Source organism: Anabrus simplex, chromosome 2 (genome assembly GCF_040414725.1).
Source record: "Anabrus simplex isolate iqAnaSimp1 chromosome 2, ASM4041472v1, whole genome shotgun sequence".
Lineage (NCBI taxonomy): Eukaryota > Metazoa > Arthropoda > Insecta > Orthoptera > Tettigoniidae > Anabrus > Anabrus simplex.
This window is the reverse complement of record NC_090266.1, coordinates 484,145,612-484,163,363: the sequence shown is the minus strand read 5'-3', so window position 1 is coordinate 484,163,363 and position 17,752 is coordinate 484,145,612. Positions and strand designations below refer to the sequence as shown.

Sequence of the window (17,752 nt, the reverse complement as noted above, 5' to 3'; positions counted from 1 at the left end):
TATCGCCGTTTTGCACATTATTATTAGGTAGGAACTGTACAGTTATCTGTTGTCTTGTTGTCCCAACGCAGGAACTGATACAAAATCTGACTTTAGTAATTTAAAACCGAAACATGTACTAAAACTTCTATGTGTACAAGAACCGAACACCAGAGGGAACAAAGTCGTTGGATTTGGTCCCAACTGGACAAACTTCCCGTATTAACAAATCAATTTCTTTGGCCAAACTTGTACAGCAATTTCACCTCAGAGATGCATGGGAATTTCGTCGAATGTACACACTTCCGACTGAATATCGTATCTAGACTTGATAGAATTTACATCTACCGTGAGTTATCTCCTTCAGTAGATAGCATTTCGGTAATCCTGGTCCCTTTCAGTACTTAGTTCAGCTAACAACCGACACAGCTGCTCCATTTCTAGAAAGAGGATACTGGAAGATAAATAATATATACTGATGATAACATGTACAATCATTCCAATTAAAGTGGGAACAAATAACTACGTGAAAACGTTATTACTCTTCACAACGTCCTTGGTGGATACATGTATTTAAACTAGGAATATAAATCCATTTTCGAATATTGCCTTTCGACAAGGCCACAAAAAGGCGACACACTTTCCACTTTTATCAGCAAGCCCTGCGTAACAAGGGCACGATAAACAACACAAAATATCCGAAATTAAACACATTTGATGTAAGATGAAGAAAAAAGATCTACAAGACGTTTAGGCAAGAACACGTACCCTGCCATTAGAGGAAGATGAAAGAACATCCTCGTATTATTTAGTGAAAGAGCAAGAACAAATTAGTAAAAAAATATCATCACCAAATTAATAAGAACAAACGGATGTATTAACCGAATTACACATATACTCAGAGAAAAAACATATTTTGAAACAAGCTTCACAAGAGAAGAAATAACATTAGTCGTCAATGGTGCAAAGTGTAACAAGTCACCATGCTTGACGGCATATCCTCTGAATTGTTTAAACGCTACTGGCGTTTCATTAAAGGTGACCTCCTAGTGTTATTCCAAGAAATCTTCACCTGTCAAAACCAATATAACTGCCTAGCTGAAGGAATAGTGGTTCTGGTACCGACACTGAGGACACATAAAACATTATCCGACTACCGCCCACTGACACTCGGCAAAGCGGACTACGAGCTGTTTGCAAAATTCCTCCCTAGGTGCATAAAGACAAGTATTCTCCATACATTAATTGAAAATGAAAACCATCTTTTATTACATAACTCTAATACCATTCACGTATTAACTAACTTATGTCATTTCGTATTGTACACACCCGAACAGCCTGACAGCACGCTGAACTTGTTAGCATTGACTTCTGACAGGCATCTGATCGTGTGCGACACTCATTTCTGTGATCAGTGATGATACGTTTCGCCATCTCAGACAGTCATTAATACGATATAGAACATCTACAACAATTCAAAGACACGAAAACAAATTAATGGTGTTCTCCCCAAGACTACACGAATTCGGAAATCTATTCGACAAGGATATCTACTCTCCTCGATCCCCCTTGCCATACGCATGGAACCGTTCATCAGACAACTGGACACAACATTCCTAGGAACCCAGTTGAATAACTGAACCCTTAAAGTACAAGTAGGCCTGTGTGCTGATGACGTTGCAATCATCTTGAGTCACCCAGACCAGCTCAGTGACTTGAGGTCCGTACTTTAAAGTTACCAACACCATTCAGGAGCACAGATTAAAGTACAGAAATCGACGGTTCCACGATTCGGAACTTGGCCCACCCGGACATTACGGATACCATCTACGACAATATTTAAGATCCTGAGGATCACGTTTCCTACGACTTCCACCGAAATGACTAACAACAACTGCAATAGGATACTTGGTACAGTTAGAACAACAATAAAATCCCAACATCTGCGAAATCGTAATATAGTACAAAAATATGGGCTATCAACACATTTACGCTAAGCGAAATTTGACACATAGCATAAATTCTACCCCCTCCTTTACTAACGATAAAGAAGATAGGCCTGGCCGCTGGTTACTATTCACGTCGTGGAAAGGTGTACGGAATTGCCGGAACACATCTGTATCGAACAAGAAGGACTAGGACTGGTATCAGTCGAAGCTACATTTTCTGCACTAATTAATAGCCAGCACAGAGAAGGAGATACCTATGCCAAAAATGTAATGAACAACATAATACACAATACAGGGCTAAGGCCACCTTACTACAACATACCGGCTCAGCTAAAACGAATATTGGAATTGATAACTGCACACCCACCGGACTTAAAAGTGCAGACACACACATCACAACGAAGCGAATATACACGCGCATAATGCTACAGAATAATAAACTCCCTCCAGTACAAGATAAGCACCCCAGCCGTTGATGGAATATAATTTGGGGAAACGTAGAAAACAAGTGGCTCCCACTGAAATGGAAGGAGATATTACATATTTACACAAATGAAGCGATACCAACGAAAGATACATAGATACACTTCAATCAGTGTGAATATTGTCAGCAGATAGGTACTTTAAGACACAGGATAACAAAATGTACCGGAGAAAATGTATGACAATGGACTATGGCAATCATAAATAAAATTCTACTAACACCATTGCACCCTACAGCAGAAGATCGAATCCTTAACTTGGATTATGTATTCACCCCGAGTACAGCCAACAACACACTTTTATGGTTGACCACAGCAACATACTGCTGCATCACAAGACACCTCGAAAGTTCAAAGTACACAAACTACCGAGCTCGATAGCTGCAGTCGCTTAAGTGCGGCCAGTATCCAGTAATCGGGAGATAGTGGGTTCGAGCCCCACTGTCGGCAGCCCTGAATATGGTTTTAGTGGTTTCCCATTTTCACATCAGGCAAATTCCGGGGCCGTACATTAATTAAGGCCACGGCCGCTTCCTTCCACTTCCTAGGCCTTTCCTATCCCACCGTCGCCATAGGACCTATCTGTGTCGGTGCGACATAAAGCAACAATACCAAGAAAAGTACACAAACTTCGCCGGTGCGTACGTGAAGAACGGTGGTCCTACAGGAAGGAATACAAAATCATAGCAGGCTTTGGATCTTTCCTATATGTATTTTAATGAAGGCGTAATGAGTGACTAAATCTTAAAAGGCTAACATCAAAGTGGTTAGCCAAACTCAGGATAAAATCATGAAACGCGCGCGTGTGATGTTACTACGGTTTGTGATTCCTCCCTATCGCTTGTTATCCATCCCTTTTATATAATTGTATGGCCACTCAACTGCTGATAGGAACAAAATTACTGTCAGCATGTGAAGTGAGATACTGTAGTGCGTTTTTTATTTCTAATAAATGAAAAATCCATAAAAAAATAGACGCAGGGCGCTGACATTTGGAGATGATGTTGACGGGTATGATCTCACCTTGGTGCTCGTAAACATTTGATATGTCATATTCATCAAGACAGACTCTATACAAGTTTATCATTCGTTTGCGCGATTCATTAATTTAAACAAATATATTCCTGTCATCTAAAAATGGGCATTAGTGTGAGATTCGGTGACATAAAATAGCTCACGATATTCAGGAAAAAGATGGCATTTGTTCGTGCTTTTTCTCTCTCTACTTTGTGTGTTCATTTTGTTAAAAATAATTGATATAATTTTCTATGCATTAACTATTATTTGTAAATAAACCAGAGTAAACATACCAGAAACAATTATAAAAACGTCCACTACAAAAATATATTCTACTAAAGTATCCATAAACATCAAATCGATGAATCGTGAACTTTCAATAATCACTCATACTGTGTACGCTTACGGAAATAGCCACGCTCGTCCAGCAATGATAGATTGTAACAGGAGACCGACAATGGTTTCTAAAAGAAGCACCATACCGGGCGAATTGGCCGTGCGGTTCGGGACGCGGAACTTTGAGCTTGCATCCGGGAGATAGTGTGTTCGAATTCTACTGTCGGCAGCCCTGAAGATGGTTTTCCGTGGTTTCTCATTTTAACACCAGACAAATGCTGGGGCTGTACCTTAATTAAGGACACGGCCGCTTCCTTCCAACTCCTGGGCCTTTTCCTATCCCATCGTCGTCATAAGACCTATCTGTGTCGGTGCGACGTAAAGCCACTAGAAAAATAAAGAAGCACCCTATCACGGATTCTTATTCCTTTATCTGTTTTCACGGCTAATATTGCATTATTTTTGCAGATCTAGTTTTTTATATTTGTTCGTGGCGTCGACCTCTGCAGATCTTTTGCCACTACTTTCACCATTTGAGGGGAACCTACGTGTAAGTGGAATTGGGGAAGTGTAGAGTGCTGTATGTTAAGGAAGACACAAACACCCAGTCCCCAGGTCAGGGATATTAATCATTTACAATTAAAAACCCCTGACCGGGCCTGGAATCGAACTCGGGGCCGCCGGGTGACAAGCGGCCGCGTTGCCCCCTACACCGTGGGGCCGGACTGCGTATCTAGTTACTTCACGAAAGAGAACAATGCCGTCTTATAGTTTTTCTCGAACCAAAACGGCATGCCGGTTCATTTTCAAGCCCCGCCTCTACCAGAGGTTTACGCTGCATTAAGACACAATTGCCGACGAAGCTCGTTAAATAGTACAGGTCGTAAAGCTGTAACCTTGCACTTGGGAGATAGTGGGTTCAAATCCCACTGTCAGCAACCTTGAAGATGGTTTTCTGTGTTTTCCTAATTTCGCATTAGAGGATGTAGTTTGAGCCTTTCCCATCCAGTGTCATCGAAAAACTATCGGAGACAGTGCGATGTCATATAGGAAGTAAATTTTAAAAAATATACAAACTCAACTCACGATCTAGAATCACTCGCAACTCACTAGTTACTAGTAAACTGTCTCGTGATCACCAGAAACTGTTGCTCGATGTATTGTAACATGTCGGTGGCAAATCAATCACCCTTCAATTTGTACGAACGGCACCGTTTGTACTTCGTATGAAGTAAATGAGACACCGTTATTTATCATAGGGTGCAAAACATCAGGCACTGTGTAAGTATAGAACTCGTATCTTAAGGCTTCTATACATGGAGGATATTTCTACTTGTTGGAGGAGATACGTACCTGCGATGGACTAGAGGAGTGTGGCCCGAGCACGTTTCACGACTGACGGACACTGATAAACTTACCTCTACCTGGCCGCATGACGCATTGCATCACACCTGATTACACTTATCGAGTTAGCGCGATTACACTTATCGCGAGACCATGGCCCGGAAAATATGAAGGACACTCTAAAGTGAAGGAAATAATAACTAGATCGCTGGACGGATGCGGATATTCGTGGATTTATTTTGCGGATGCGGATAATATTTTGTATATCCGCGTAGGGCTCTAATAATACCCCCCCCCCCAAAAGTAGCTCAGAATGTTGCTCTGAATGCTCAAAGCTTCATACCATATACAATTTATTTATGCCACAGGTTTGACTGGCTCGTACGAGTTCGATCACAGTTCAGTCAGGTAGTGTTAAAGGTGCTCAAATACGTCAACCTCGTGACGGTAGATTTCCTGGCACGCCTCAACCGTCTGATCCACTCAGCCTTGTGTATTTTCTGCCAGTGGGATGATATTTCACCCGTTGCTGATAGTTCCAACAGTTAAAAACACCGCACTTCCTGGTATCTATTTTAATGCTGTTACGTCGCTCTGACTCAGACAGGTCTTATAGTGATGATGGGAATGGGCAAGGCTAGGACTGGGAAGGAAGCGACCGTGGCCTTAATTAAAGTATAACCCTAGCACTTGTCTGGTGTGAAAATGGAATACGACCGAAAAATCATCTTCAGGGCTGTTGGCAGTGGGATTACAGCCCACGTGACATGACCCGCGCAGCCTACTCGTTCGATTTCTGGATGTCTGGAAGTATTTCTTGTGTTATTTTCCCTTTTGGAGGGACACTTTTGCGATCACTTCGTTAATATGTCTGATGGTTTGCGACGAAGGGTCATGTCGGTAGGTGATTTTTCGGACTAGGAGTAGTTTGCCTACTATACAAATTGTTCGGTGGTACCACGTGGATAAAAATTTGAATTAGGTTTGACTTTGTCACTAATTTATTCCCTTGGGCGGACGACGTAGATGTTAGGTCCCTTAAAACAACCAGGATCATTATCATGCATTCCCCCTTACGTTAACTTTATCTCTGAACGTACAGGTTGAGACCGGCTCGTATCTCAGGAATCCAGCATGTTTTGACCTCGAAAACAATATTTATTTATCCCCTTCCTGTTTTGTTCTTAATCGTTGAAGTTGAAGGTGTAGTTTGGGATTGGCCATTGTTTAAGAGGGTAGCCTGTTTGGTGGAACCTGTAGGTATGTGATGGTTATTGTCTTTAAAATGTGATCGTAATTATTGTGTTTCTCGTATAACTAATTATATAATATATCTGTTTACTGGTAACTTTCTATTCTTCATCATCTTCTTATTATCATAGAGGCGTTAATTCTCAGAAGATTCCAAATCATCGCAGCTCTCTATCAACGATAGTCCAGTAGCGGCGATTGGGAATTAGAAGTGGTTCCAAAAAATATAGAAAACGAAATGTACCAATAGCGGAGGGGTATAGTGTTCGGGGGTTAGACAACAACATTTTTAAAAATAGCAACAAAATAGCTCTTATATGCATCTACACGCATTTGAACGAATTTATCCAGAACAATTAAGGTTGACAGTTGAGTTGGCCCAATTTAACTGCGGTAGCAATAGCTTCTTGAGATTTTGATTTAATTCTATACAATAAAAAGTTCACCGAAAGAACAATTAAGCATGTATTAGAATTAAATATAAATACTTTAAAAAGTCACAGATGATCAGTAATGATTTCATTCAAAAGTATGCCTTGTTGAAAATAAGCACTATAAAGTGATAAGTTGCCAAATTCCAACCAGTGAGTTCACTCTAGGCCATCTTTTATGCCCCATTAGTCTACAAAGTGTGTAAGGAGTAATAAAAATATTGAGTAATATTAAAAAGACAAAGACACCTCCATACAGGCCATGAAGGCCCTTGGAGGAGTGGAAGGTAAAGGCTTCCACCATTGTTAACCGCGGCACGTGATGGGGTAGAGTGGTAAGCTCTACGCCCGGCCGCCTTTCCCCCAGGAATTAACCTGGTAGTCATTTTTCTTGTAGGCTAAGTGAACCTCAGGGCCATATGCACCTCCGGAAGTGGAAATCTCGTTTCATAAATTTTACGACTTCCTGACGGGGATTCGAACCCACGTCCTTCCGGGCGAACCGAGCACGCCTTTACCGCCTCGGCCAGGTAGCCCATTTGAGTAATATTACTTACGCTAAATAATAAAAATATTTAATTAAGTGTTTAGAGCAATACAATTAATTTAATCATATAAAGTAACACACACATTATAAATTAGACTTCTCACGGTCATATATTAACTCTTCCAGTTTTAAAACAACTTTGTTTTCGCCTAGCGTAGACTTCCACGCAGCAATCCACGTTTAGGTCCATTTTTTTTAATGGACGATACTACCAAGTGTGATAGACGTTCTTGAAGCATTGAATTTCTCAAATAATTTTTTCACTCTTTGCAAGACACTGAAAGACCGCTTTGCCGACGCAGTGGATACATGGACAGTTAGAAACAGCTTTGAATTCTTGAAAGGGTTTGTAAATACTTTCTGGTTGTGGATGTTTTCAGATTTAAGTTGTTGTACTAACTTTGATATCAGTTTATAATCTGTTTGTTCAGGCTCTTTCCTAGAGAACACACTAATTTCTGCAGATATAGTATCACTTTCAATCCCAAACGCTTCACTCACTGCTGAGCAAGCTTCTCTGATGAGGTCACTACAAACCGAATTGTTCTTCATTAAAGCAGTCAGTAATGTTTCCATATGGCCCAGAAAAGTTAGCTGCTTTTTCAAAACGTGACTTGATGCTCTCAGAGAAGGTGTCTAGTAGAGGGTATTAAAATGTTCCCAAATAAAAGTCTTCAAGTGAGTCCTAACCCGTATGAACATATCCTCCACCAAGTTTCTGTGGACCGAGCTCGATAGCTGCAGTCGCTTAAGTGCGGCCAGTATCCAGTATTCGGGAGATAGTGGGTTCGAACCCCACTGTCGGCAGCCCTGAAAATGTTGTTCCGTGGTTTCCCATTTTCACACCAGGCAAATGCTGGGGCTGTACCTTAATTAAGTCCACGGCCGCTTCCTTCCCACTCCTAGCCCTTCCCTGTCCCATCGTCACCATAAGACCTGTCTGTGTCGGTGCGACGTAAAGCAACTAGCAAAAAAAAGTTTCTGTGGAACATTTCGTTTGCGTTGAACAGTTGGGCCCTCGAAAATGAAACATTCACAAAAGGAAAGTGCTTCAGACCAAGGTTTTTGAATTCACATTCATTTCTAAAATCATGTACAGACGTCACTATTCTATTCACAATATCAACTACTTCATGAACCGATACATCATGGTTTGTATGTATTTGGAAAGGACGTTTGTCTTTTCAAACACTTTCATAACATTTAGTCCAAATCAAATTGAAACTTAGTGATGCACACTATCAACCAAGAGCTTCACCACCAGTTTTTGGGTCAGAAGCTTCAGTTACTTCTAAAGTATGCAGTATATCTACCAGGTGCTGTTGAATGGCTCACAGGCTTCCGTATCAGCTGCTAAATCTTGTGTCACTTACTGCTTTGAGAGGCAAATCATTACTTTCATCACTGACTGGCTTGACTGCATAAGCTAAATTCTTAACTGTTGCAAACAATGCATGCCGTTTGAGAGAAGCTTCAATGAAACAGTATATAATATTCTTATATGCACCTACAAGAGGAAGATTTAGAGAATGCATGAAGCAATGTTTTCTTTCATTCTCGCTGCCACACCTATAAATATCACTCCTGCTCCGTCGTAACAGTAAGTAATTATATTTCTAGGGTCAATCACAAGTTCCTTAAACAGAGAGATGCAACTTATAAAAATCGTTATTATTTTAAGCAACAGAGCGTTTTCCGATTTTCAGTTTCTCAGTGACATATATTATCAATCAATCAATCAATCAATCAATCAATCAATCAATCAATCAATCAATCAATCAATCAATCAATCAATCAATCTGCATTTAGGGTTGTCCCCCAGGTGGCAGATTCTCTATCAATTGTTTACAAGTGTTATCTGCTCATGATGTGAAATGTCTTGAGTTTCATCAACCAACATGGACAAATGCCTGCTTTTCCTAGCTGTTCCTGCTTATATTTGCCATGATTTCAAGCATTTCATTTTGTACATCGTGATGAGCATAGTTAAAAATCCTTTCTCTGTCTAAAAGCATTTTTTCAACAACATATTATCTGTTGATCTCAGCCGTAATAATTCTACACAATTATCTCTGTTGTCTGAACTCTCATGTTCTCTACGTCCCCTTGCAAGGAAAAGCGAAAACTGAAACAGAATCTAAAGCTATTCACGATGTTTGGTCATTTCTTCCTGATGTTGGGTAGATATTCTATCTTTCTCACGACATTTTCCTTGGATTTTAGAACCTCTTGCCAAGCATTGCGAAGCATTAAGATGAGAAGGCGTTCTTCGTTGTTCTTTAAAGCGCTGGACTGCTTGTTTCCAGTTTTTAACCCTTTTGAAATGAATGTCTCATCAGAAGAATCTTTGCTACCAAATAAACGACTGGGAAAACAAAAGGCTTTGTCTCCTGCAATGCTGTATTCAAGCCACTTATACTCTGCGAACCATATAATTCTGAACGTTTTTCGCTTTCGTTTCCGGATATTTGTTAAGACTAGGTTGAAATGGACCATCTTTGAAAAATAATAACGCTGCTTGCTTACCATGAAGCTGATCTCTAGGTTGAAGCTGATTATGAATATTTACAGACGACACGCTGGACACGCAGTCAGATGGAACTTCTGCGTCAGTATTAAATGAAACACACGTAGTCGTGGATGCAGTATCTACAGCGACGGCGGAGTCAAATTGTTCCGAGTCGCTTGTTCCAACCAATTTCTGTCTTTCGGCATAAAGGTCAAATAATATTGTTCCAGTAGTACGCTTTATTCTCTTCTAATCACAATGTTTGCACGTAAGAATATATTAATGATAAACAACATAAGAAACACTTATGAAAACATAACCAAACGTTCGATAAAAGAAGCAAAAACACTTGTGACTCGTGTCTGCATGAGTTGAATTTTATGTTAAAACTTACCGTTGGAAAAAGAGCAAAATTGTCAAAAAACTGCGCATGCGACAAGCTGTGATGCAACCTTCTCTTCGTAAAATAGAATTGCTCACGGCGTGATTATACAGTTACAAAGTTGCTTAAGATCTTAATACAAACTTGCATCGTAACAAACCATATTGACAGTGTCAGATTTCCAGACTGAATAATGTTATTGGCTTTACGTCCAACTAACTACATTTTCGGTTTTCGGAGACGCCGAGCTGCCGGAATTTAGTCCCGCAGGGGTTCTTTTACGCGCCAGTAAATCTACCGACACGAGGCTGACGTATTTGAGCACCTTCAGATACCACCGGACTGAGCCAGGATAGAGCCTGCCAAGTCGGGGTTAGAAGGCCAGCGCCTCAACCGTCTGAACCACTCAGCCCGGCACGGCACTTCCAGACTGACGCGCGGCAAGAGGGTGAATCTTACCGAATACTTTATTGTAAAATACCGGACAGCTCTTTCTCAACAGCATTAAGTGAAGTGCGAACAGAGTTAGTGATGGCATTTAGACAGCGCATAGGAGTGACAAGCCCAGTAAATGCATATTTGTCTATGCTGCAGTTGAGAGAATCGCGTCTCCACTCCCTGGAAATATTTATTAAAATAATTGAACAATTATAATAATTAACAATAAAATTTTAAAGTATGGGAGACCTCCTCCATAAACCTCCAAACGCGCACTATACTAGCTGTGCCTTCCGCCTTGTCTTAAAAATTAAAAAGCCGAAATTTTTGTGGATCCACCCAGCATTTCTGGCCTTTTCCCAGTTACTTGGAACCAGCACTTTGAATGAACTTAGTGTAATTTTACGGCCGGATGCCTTTCCTGACCTCAGCCGTATGTGGAAGTATATTTCCACTATTTGTGTGTTTCTGTGGTGGTTTGTCATGTGATGTGTGTATTTGAAGATTTGTATTAAAATGAACACAAAAAAACTCTCCGAGCTACATGGATTACGAGACGCGATTAAAATCCCCGCCTCATCCGAGAGTCGTATCTGCGGCCCTCTGAAATAATAATAATAATAATAATAATAATAATCACCGAGCTCGATAGCTGTAGTCGCTTATCTGCAGCCAGTATCCAGTATTCGGGAGATAGTGGGTTCGAACCCACTGTCGGCAGCCCTGAAGATGGTTTTCCGTGGTTTCCCATTTTCATACCAGGCAAATGCTGGGGTTGTACCTTAATTAAGGCCACGGCCGCTTCCTTCCCAGTCCTAGCCCTTCCCTGTACCATCGTCGCCATAAGACCTATCTGTGTCGGTGCGACGTAAAGCCAATAGCAAAAAAAATTCACCACCTTCACAACCACATCACCTTTGATTTAGTAAAATTAATGTTTTAATAATGAATACCAATGGGGGTCCGGCTCCTTGGCTGTATGGTCAGCTTCGAGGCCTTCGATTCAGAGCGTCCTGGGTTCGATTCCCCGTTGAGTCGGAATTTTAATTACGTCTGGTTAATTCTTGTGAACAGGAAACCGGATGTTTCTCTTTGTTTCCCTTCATAGAAAAACAGCACGGCACACTAATCACACAATAGTGAATACATTACTTCACATTAAGTTGGTGTCAGGATGAGTAGCCTATATGACTGTAAAAAAGGACGAGTCCACCAGTACGACACTGCGACACAGTTCGCACCCACTACTCCATCAGAGTGTGGGAACAGCACCAGAAGAAAGAAGAGAAAGAAGAAGTTAATACTAATGGGAAATAACATACTAGATATTTAAACACCTGTCTTTATTCCGTTGTTCTCTGATTGCGAAGGTCGTTAAAAGTGCCGTCGGGTAAAATCCGGGAAACGTAAACATTATCTTACAACGGCATAAACAAGACAGACTCAGTCTTGGATTAAAAGTAATAGGAAGGAATATCATTTTCTTCCACACCGGGTTAATCTCACGTTACTGATAAAAATTTACCAATATCATCGAGACATACTCAACACCACTTCTGCTGAATAATTTGTAGCGATTACGGATGCATCATGGCTGTCAGGCAGGGTATCTTACAGATGGATTACATTTTAAAGTAACAACCCTCGAATACGAAAGAAAACTTGACAGTGCGTTTATATACGTTAGTAAAATACACCAAATTGAAGTTACGAATCCCTCAGTCCTTGGATGAAATACCAGTAATGAGTAATCATTTCGATGGCAAATATTTATGAAACAGGTAAAAAGAAAATAATAACCGAAGTTTGTTACAGTACTTTCGTTTCTGGCATTGGCGATATGAAAGTGTTTGAGGTATGACTATTAAAAGTAACACCATTCTATATGCAGCCAGACCCTATGACGATTGGCATGACAGTTTTCCTCATAGTGACGTTTGATGAACGCACTTCAGTGCGCTTGGCAAGCTGAAATATAACAGCCTTTTCTGGTTCGAAGACGGAATCAGTGGGAAACTACCTCATTCCTCATGTCCCTCGTAGGCCCACACCTCTTCAGTAACGCTTAGGATACCTATGACAGCTGAAGATTCACCAGCATTCGGGCTAAGAACTCTACATACATGCATTATCGTTCGTTTTAACTAAAAAGCTATGGCACTATAGTTATGCAGTTCACGTTGAGTTTACAAAGTAAAGTGTAGTTTCTTTTAGGTTATTCCATATTTGATTCGTGTAAGTGTTAAATATTACCCTCACATTAAAATATTGGATTCTGTTTAGCCTTTAGCCTGTAAAACAGGGTCACAGTAAGAATTAGATAGAAAAATTAATTTCACGCAATACGTTCGTTTTTAATCTCATATAGCATTAGAAAAGTTCCATAAATCTTATTTATATTTTAATTACATACACAAAGCAATTTCGTACCTACTTACCTAATGTCATTTCTATTTGCGTTATCAACGTGCGACTTAATGGGAAATATTATTGTTAGAAAAATCACGCATTTCCTATGGTGGTGTCCAACTGCGTCTGACATAGACTTCGTATCTTGTTATAGTATTTCGACCACCGCTGAATAAAGTGTAGTTTAATATAAATCCGTTCTAATATACTATTTAAAGATAGAGGACTCGTTAAGAAAATCTTAGGAATACAACAATGTTTAGGAGAGTTTGATCCCTGGTTTCTCACCAACGATGCAGCCGTCTGAATACCGACCAAGGCATGTGGATTTTAAGATGAAAAGTCATGCTTCTATGATTCGGATTCAACGAAAAGCTAAAGGTCCACTTGCTATGGTTATGATATGCTAACCGGATAAAAAAATAGTCACCCTACTACACGCGCACAGACGGATCGCTAAGCCTGTACAGATGGCGCAGTGTGCTCAACCGCACGCGCACTGCCTCTACGTGATGTTTCAAGCAGACAGTATAAGAAACCTTGGGTACATTAAGGATGTGACAGAGTGGCATAAAGGGGCATTCGTGTTTGGCCGTGCCCATGGACATACGGTGCGTGGAGGTGCTGCATTTGTTGGTGTTTCGCGGCGGAATGTTCAGCGTGTCTACTAGCAGTGGTGTACTACCCGTGGTTGCGAAACACGACGTCAGAATTGTGGTCGGATAAAGATCCTGACTGAGAGGGACCGGAGAAGCGTTCCACGGCTTGTGACTCAAAATCGCTTCCAAACCCAACAGGGGTTGCTGCAGTCAGTGAATGAAGGGGCGTCCCAACCTGTTAGCGAGATAACATTGCGACGGGAACTGCATGCTATGAACATTATGAGTCAGTCAGTCACCTCGCAAGAGGCCACTGCTCACACAGGCACATAAAGCTGAGCGTCTTCAATGGGCTAGAAATCATCGAACGTGGACAGTAACTGACTGGCGGATCGTAATGTGGTCTGACGAATCACGTTTTTGCCTGTGTTCTAATGACGCACGTCGTCGAGTGCACCGAAGGCCAAATGAAGCATTTCATTCTGGATGTGAGCAAGGTCAGTTTCAGCCAGAGATGGGTCTGTAAATGTTGCGAGGGTGTATTTCCTATCGTGGACTGGGCCCGCTCACTGAGGTGACCACTAACATAAACCAGCATGTTTATTTGAACATTCTGGATGATCAGGTGTTTCTTTTCAGCCAACATCTGCATGATGAGCATGCTATAGATACCCCGATTTTTCAACATGACAACAGCAAAGTTAATCCGGGTGGACGCACATGAAACTGCATTTATGAACACTCCCCCCACTCTTTTACATCTCGACTGGCCTGCAAAATCACATGACTGGAACCCCATTATAAATTTGTGGGACATGTTGGAAGAGCGGGTAAAACGCCGACAACATCACTCACGCAATTTGGTTTAACTGCGCGATCAAATCCTCAGCGAGTGGCTTATCCTGGATGCGACGTACCTTATGGACTCACTTCCTAACCGAATCCAGGCGGTTATTAAGTCCAGAGGCGGAGTTACACGGTATTAAATGACGTTCGTAATGATTACTCCAGGGGTAACTCATTTTTTCCGGTGAGCTTATTCACACTCGTGTAACCGAGCGAATTGGCCTGTAGTTAAGGGAGCATATCTGTGAGCTTGCATTGGGGAGATAGTGGGTTAGAACGCTACTGTCGGCAACCCTGAAGATGCTTTCTCGTGGTTTTACGTTTTCACACCAGGCAAATGCAGTAAAATGAAATGAAATGTCGTATGGCTTTTAGTGCCGGGATGTCCCAGAACGGGTTCGGCTCGCTAGGTGCAGGTCTTTCTATTTGACTCATGTAGGCGACCTGCGCGTCATGATGAGGATGAAATGATTATGAAGACAACACATACACCCAGCCCCCGTGCCATTGGAATTAACCAATTAAGGTTAAAATCCCCGACCCGGCCGGGAATCAAACCCGGGACCGTCTGAACCGAAGGCCAGTACGCTGACCGTTCAGCCAACGAGTCGGACAGGCAAATGCAGTAACTGACTGGTGGAACGTAATGTGGTCTGCATTTGTGTCATAACACACACACTTATCTCTCAGAACTTGCTTCTTCTGCAGCACGCGAGAAGGTGTGTATCACGGTTTGCGTTTCTGCTGCAGGAAATTACTTACCGCCGTTTGTTGTGACGAAGAGACAGAGGTACAACGATGACTACGAAACTGGAATATATCCGGAACAAAAGTACTTCGTTCCGAGTCCGGTTATATGAAATTGGAACAGTTTTCTGAGTTTCTTGTCCATTTTATTAGTATGAAACCTCCCGGCCTTGTTATGTTAATTAAGGTCACGGCCGATTCCTACCCATTCCTAACCCTCTCCTATCTCATCATCGACATAAGACCAATCTGTGTCGGTGCGACGTAAGAAAACTTGTACAAAAACACTCATGTCAAACCTCATACCTCAATTTCCTTTTATGCAATAGTTAAAGCAATTGTACACAAATGTAGGGGCAAGTTTGGGGCAAACGAATATCCCTTACGAAATCCTGGGGTATTTTTTCAGCTAAGGTTGGTAATGCTGCAGAAGAAGCAAGTTCTGAGAGATTAGTGTGTGTGTGTTATTAGACGGAAGGGGAATCCAGAAATATCGAAGATAAGTAAGCCGTATCGGCGGTGAATACTATTTCAGGTGAGCTCACAAGGTGCATATCAATAACGTCATGCTGATAAATATGTTTCGTAAATAAGGGATAGCGTGATTTGCGTAGGAATACGGAACACGTGCAGGACATAGTGCGGCGTACATGTGACAAAGGTCTCTGCACGTTCCTGTCATCTGTTGACCATTTATGGAATTAACTTAAGAATACTGCTATTGGGGGCAGGCGGACACTGCCATTCTTTCTGTGAAAAACAGTTTTCAACACAATAAGGAGTTTCTAATTAAAGATAATTAATTTAGCACAGGATATAATTATTCTTACGATACTTCCATTATTTTTAATACATATAGTATTGCGTAATATAGGTACAGGGATAATTTCTTAAGTATTTGTTTCAGGATGGTTCGTTTTCGCGAGCGAGTAACTGACCGTTGTTCTTGGGCAGAGGAGAATAATATGGAGTCTGCAATCAAAGCGTTTAAAACTGATGGCGTGCCGTTAGCTACAGCAGCAAAATCATTTTCTGTACCAAGGAACACGTTAGAAATGAAGAATAATCTTGAAAGTGAGCATTCCTAAATTTAGGCAGCACACCGTCTTTAGTAAGGAAACTGAAGTGCAGCTAGTTTAACACATACTTAAGCTTGATTCAATTGATCTTACATACAAGGAAATTCGTTCTCTTGATTACCGTTATGCGTTTACAAATTGAATTAGGCATCCATTTCATAATGACGAGCAAATGGCTGGGATTGACTGGGTACGGCGTTTGCTTGCTCGTCACAAAAATTAGAGTGTGCGCGTTGCCGAGGCTTTATGTTTTGCTCGTCAAAGGGGTATGAATAAAAACCAAACCGAACCCCATGGCACTACAGCCCTTGCATGGCCTTGGCCTACCAAACGACCGCTGCTCAGCCAGAAGGCCTGCAGATTACGAGGTGTCGTGTGGTCAGCACGACAAATCCTCTCGGCCGTTATTCTTGGCTTTCTAGACCGGAGGTATTTGTAACAACTTACACAAGTTGCTTCAAGACTATAATCTTTGGGATAAACCAGGACACGTTTTCAATGGTGATGAAACAGATTTGCAGTTAATCTACAAACCAAAGAAAGTCACATCATAACGTGGCAAGAAAGATGTTTGCCAAAGGAGCTGTGAGAAGGGGGAAACAGTCAGTGTCATGGTTTGCGTTTCTGCTACAGGAAATTATTTACCGCCGTTTGTTGTGACGAAGGGACAGAGGTACAGTGATGACTATGAAACTGGAATACCTCCGGGAAGAAAAGTAGTTCTTTCCGAGTCCAATTATATGAAATGGGAACAGTTTTCTTAGTTTCTTGTCCATATTATTAGTAGGTTTCCCGGCCCTGTAGTGTTAATTCTTGATGGTCATGGATCTCATAGTTCAGATCCTCCAAATTTGGAGAAGGCTTGTCCCCGCACTGCACACACAAACTTCAGCCCTTAGACGTAGCATGTTTTGTTCCTCTAAAACATTCTATAATGATGCATGCAGACTGTACATCAAACGAAATCCTGGAAAGGGTAACAATAAGGTAGCATTTGGTGGAATATTTTCCCAGGCTGGAACTGAGCAGCCTCAGTAGGGAATGCAGTTCACGGCTTCGAGAGCTACGGAATTTATCCATTCAATCCTAATCGCATGTCTGAACAAGTCTTTCTGCCAGGCAGCGTCCATGTGGAGGTAAAAGAAGAAGTAGGAGAAATTTACACAACACCACAAGTTCCATCCAGTCAACTGAGATGCCAGAAAATGCGCTACCTTCAACACAAACTACTTTTGTCGAGCTAAGTCCTGTACCATCGACGTCTACATCCGAAGTAAAAAGAAATAAAACACAGGATTCGCAAATGTTGACATCACCAGACTGTATCAACCAGCTGAAGGAACGGAAAATGAAGTCTCAACAAAAGAAGTCACGGAGCAAAAACAGCAACAAAGATGATTTCTGTAC

At 41.4% G+C, this 17,752-nt stretch overlaps 1 protein-coding gene across 4 annotated transcripts in view; it reads right to left on the bottom strand.

Annotated features, from left to right (window-relative positions):
• GlcAT-P (Glucuronyltransferase P) overlaps window positions 1-17,752 on the bottom strand; it is a 1,177,810-nt gene that overhangs the window by 665,681 nt on the left and 494,377 nt on the right. Inside the window, exon 1 of one of the 4 annotated variants that reach the window (XM_067140866.2) lies at window positions 5,117-5,172. The exons of the other annotated variants lie outside the window; for them this stretch is intronic. The gene's annotated coding sequence lies outside the window, so the exon portion shown is untranslated. Of the gene's footprint in view, window positions 1-5,116; window positions 5,173-17,752 lie in introns of those variants that run through there. 4 annotated transcript variants of the gene reach the window in all.